Here is a 5051-nt window from a genome sequence, read left to right on the forward strand (position 1 = left end):
GGGGGAGGAAGAGGGAAAGAGGCGGATTGACAAACAAAGAGACAGACAGAGAGGAAAGCAGAGAAATAGAGACCAAAATAGAAACAAAGAGAGAGAGAGATAGGAAAGAGAGGGAGGAACAAGAGGACTAAAAGCAGTTGACAAATAGAGACATTGAAGGGAAGTGTCCAGGAGAAAATGTTCGTGAAGAAAAAGGGGTGGGGGCGCACAGAGAAATAGAGAGTGGTGAGCCGAATATGAAAAAACCCAAAAACCAAACAAACAGGCAATTGAAGGTATAAGTACACACGTTGGACCCTCCAGCACTGAAGGAGAAAAAAAAATAAGACAATCAGGTATTCATAACAACAACAACAACATTGAGCAAAATTCTGGACCATCATTTCCAAAGAAAAACACCCAAACAACCCTCCACATCAATGATGTCAAGACAAGACACACTGAGATCCTTTCAATCAAACCCCCTTCCCACCCTCCTAAACCCACTACTTCAACCCCCTTTCCAGGCGATCTCATATGACCATCATCATCATCAACATGCATCATCATAATCATCATCATCATTATCATCATCATCATCTGCATGAGATGGTATCAGAACTTTCTGAATGAAGAGCTCAACCTACGTTGCCGAAGATGCAACCATGAAAAGGAAGATGTCAGATATATGTTTGAACGTCCAGGAACAATGGCAATTCAAATGGAGTTATTTGGAGGGGTGGAGGTGCCTCTGAGTATAATGACAATGGAGCCGAAAAAGAGCCTCGCTCTCGCTCGAAGACTTCTTCGTGGAGTCCACCAGGCCCATTAAGGAAACAAAAAAAATCATCATCATCATCATCATCATTATTAACCCCATTACCATCAACCAGGTCTGGAACAGCCCCTCCCTCAAGCCTAGCCCCAATTACTTTCCCGAATCAACAAAGATATTCTCACCACACCATACCTAGCAAGGCAGAACATAATTAACTCGTACAAAAAGAATTATACATTAACTGTTGTTATGATAATAATATGACATTTGGGATGAAAATTTTCTTTTTTGACAAAGTGGCTCTTGCTTTCATCTAACCACATCAGGACATGAGGCCAGGAGCACAGAAACTGACCGATACATCATTATCATATAATTATAATTATAATAATAATAATGGTATCAATTAAAAGTATTAGTGGTAAAAAAAATATTTTAAAATAATAATAATAACGATAATAATGACAATGATGATAATATTTAATAATACATAGCTTTTGTATAGCACAAATTCCCACTCAACAGCATGCTCTTTGGGCTTTGCAATCTATATGATTATCCCAGGAGAATTGAAAGCATTTTGAATTCTGAAATAATCTTAACTTCCCGGGAAGCATCCAGTGCAAGCTGCCATTTTACAGGCACTACCACACTAACATACTGACACATATCACAGTCCACAGATGGACAGGGGCGTGGAATGTCCACTGCACTGAGAGCTGAAATAAGAATCTTATATCACTGACCCCTATTCCCACTCCCAGCCATTCTGTCCTCCTCTGATCTATCACATATGCTGTTACATAAAATACATAATATTGCTTACATAATATATGCACGCATACTGGTACATAAAATATGTAATATTGCTTACATATGCACAACTCTTCAGTCATGTTCTACTTTCCTGTATACTGAATTGTCCTCCTTGAGAACTAGAGTTTTTGCCTTCTAGTTTTACAGCACTAGCAATACAAACAGGTCATATATAAGTGCTGAAGATTAGAGGTGTTACTAAAGAGTAACGTCCCCCCCCCCCCCCCACAAAAAGAGGACAGACAAAAGTGAAACATGTTTGATAGGAAAAAAAGAGTAAAACATGCCAGAGCACCTGCCAACCACCCACAGAATTAGAGTGATCTAACTACAATTTGATAAAAAAAAGATTTTTCAATTTTTAAAAAGGTTAGAGCCATGAAGTGATCTTTGGTTCCAAATATGATTTTTTTTGCTCTATCCTAGGGTGGTGATTAATCAATTTTTACTGACTGGTAGTGGAGATGTACACACACACACACACACACACACACACACACACACACACACACACACACACACACACACACACACACACACACACACACACACACATACACACACACACACACACACACACACACAGGCCTACATATACATATAAACATATATCCCTTTTATTCTCAATGGCACAACTGTTAGTGAGCTTGAGACAGGCTGCTGCTTAAGCTTCAAAGCCTTCTTCGTCTCTTAACCTATATTCTAAAAAAAGAACATGAAAGAAAATGCTTAAGAGTGTTGAAGTGACCCAGGAAAATACTTGGTTGACTATCACCACTTACTTAATGACAGAAACGGCCCCAACATGCCCTGAAATTTGAAGCCATAGATTCTATGTGTTATGGCATGGTGGAATCAGGCGCTCATCAATTTTAGGGCATGTTGAGTTATTGGTATCACCTTAAAGCTTGTTCGTTTGTCTTACTTTCAATGAAAAAATACTCATCCTCGAGGAATAGAAGTCGAAATATTTGTGATTGAAGGAGGTGGGGTTACCTGGCTTCTGTGGTAAAATTAGCGAAAAATTGGCCCCTATAAAGTTTGGTAACTTCAATAGTTTAAGAGTCCCTTGAAGATCGAAAGAAAATTATGTGCCTTTAATCAACCCTTTTCAGAAAAATTCACATGGAAATGTGTTTTTATATGGACATAAAAGGTGTTGAGCCAAAACACAAAAATTCGATTAAATATGCCAAACTGGCGGGAAAATGCCTGTTTCTTCGATTTTATTATTTTGACGAGCACCTGATTTCACCATGATATCTCACATATAGATCTAACAAATACACTAAAATATGAATGTCCTATAATTTTTAACAGCAATAATTGCTCCTAAATTTCAAAATTGAAAGCTTGAACACTACCGAAATAAAGGACAAAAGGATCTTTGATTTCAATGAAATGTTTGAGAAAAAGTGAAACAAATCTTATGATCAAAATATTTATAATAAGTGTGGTAGATAAAGCAGATCAACTTGACATGGGAGGTTCCCGGTTGACGTGACAACCCAATGGGAGAATGAAAAAGAAAAATATCATCATCAGTTTGAGTCGTGAGTTGATGAGATTCCTTCCTTAGAGTAGTGAGTTCCAATCAGGTAGTCTATCTGATACACAGTATCATGGCTAATTTGCATTTGATGAAAAAACAACAACAAAATATAAGGACAAGCATACATATATTAATCATACTCAGGGAGTAGCTTTTCTTCATGTTCGAACATTTTGATTGTAGAATGCTATTCTAGAGAATGAAAACACTATTGACAGCTTGAATGAGTGTATAGTAATAAACATTTGACATGAAACTAGTTGGTATTTTGCAAGGTAAAACAAATCAGTCAATAGAAAAAAACCCAACCTCAGAGCAAAAACGTATAGCTCTCTATTTTGATTGAAAAAGACTCTGCTCTAAGACAAAGTATGCCTAAATAATCTGTTCAGAGTACGAAAAAGTCACAGCATACCTTGACCACCCATCTTCCTAATATTGAAATCAGTTCTTTATAAGATGCAACATAATAATAACAATAGCATTTGTATAGTGTAAATTCCTGCTCAGCAACAAGCTCAATGCACTTTACAATCATTATTACCCCAGCAGACCTGATAGCATTCTGAAACAATCTCAAATTCCTGGGAAGCATAGAGTGCAAGCTGCCATTTTATAGGCGCTAAAACACTAACAGCTGACAAGATCTTCTGCTGTCTATGGGCGGGTACCCATTCCCACCTGAGAAAAGTGAGGAAAATTTGTGAAAAGTGTCTTTCCCAAGGACACAACGTTGGGCCTGTGGCTCAAACCCCCAAACTTGGAACCAAACGATTACGAGTCCAATAGTCTAACCACAAGACGACAACGCAAAAACAAATCAAAACAACCAATTTCCTGAGTAACAAACACGCGCAATTTCATGATCCCCTGGCACATTTTGACAACTGGGATACTTATGCTCTATCAGGGGAGTACACGCTACAAAGAGTATGGAGGACCAGAAGAGGGGGGAAAGGGCTATCAAATAAATAATTCATTCTGATAAAGCACATGACAAATTTTGACAGATTCCAGAAAACTGGGCGAAAAGTTTGGCATTCTTAAGTTGAGATCTTCATCTCGAACTGAACACATCTTTAAACATGATTGTCTTCTAGATCTAAGAGATAGAGCAAACTTTACAGCTGAATATATTGAAATGCTTTGCACAAAAATACTAAAACCTGGTACAAATTAGCAATAGAAATCTCCAGAAACAAAAATAAAACTAAAACAACATATCTGAAAGGAGCATAGTAATTCTGGACTTGAGAGTGAATCTAAATTTTTTAATAACATCAAAACGAAGAATTATCTCAGCTAAACAAGTCTTGTCTTATATAGACCTATCTATATAATGCACATATACATAGAACTAGTCAAGGTAAGTATGGAGTGAGTGAAAATTTCAGAGTGACACACTGAGGAATTACTTTATCAATGCAAGAGGGATACCAAGTGTATATCTGGATAAAGTCACTCACACTAAACACTAACCTGTGATTGGTAACACAATCTTAACATCTGTAAGAAGAAAATTAAAATATGAATCTCTCCCTCTGACAAGAACAGTGAGCAAAAATAAACTGCGATGCAAGGTAGCTATTGCTTTAAAAAGTTTTGTATATATTTCTAAAAAGCAAACTTTCAAGCGCTGCCAAACACAACTTTTTTCTATTTAGCACAAAATAAAAAGACATCTCAAAAACGTCAAAACTTCTTTTCCCACCTATAAAAATAATCTCTCTAAGCCTCCTGTATATCGTTTTGCTCCCAGACAATAAAAATACGATAAAACATTTGAAATATTCTTTAAAGAAATATGTCTGTGGGCGAGATATGAGGGGAGGGAAGGAAGAGACGAGGGAGGAGGTAGGGGGAGAGCTAGTGAGTAGATGAGGGAGGAGGTAGGGGGAGAGCTAGTGGGGAGTAGATGAGGGAGGA

Source organism: Aplysia californica, unplaced genomic scaffold (assembly GCF_000002075.1).
Source record: "Aplysia californica isolate F4 #8 unplaced genomic scaffold, AplCal3.0 scaffold01172, whole genome shotgun sequence".
Classification (NCBI taxonomy): Eukaryota; Metazoa; Mollusca; class Gastropoda; order Aplysiida; family Aplysiidae; genus Aplysia; species Aplysia californica.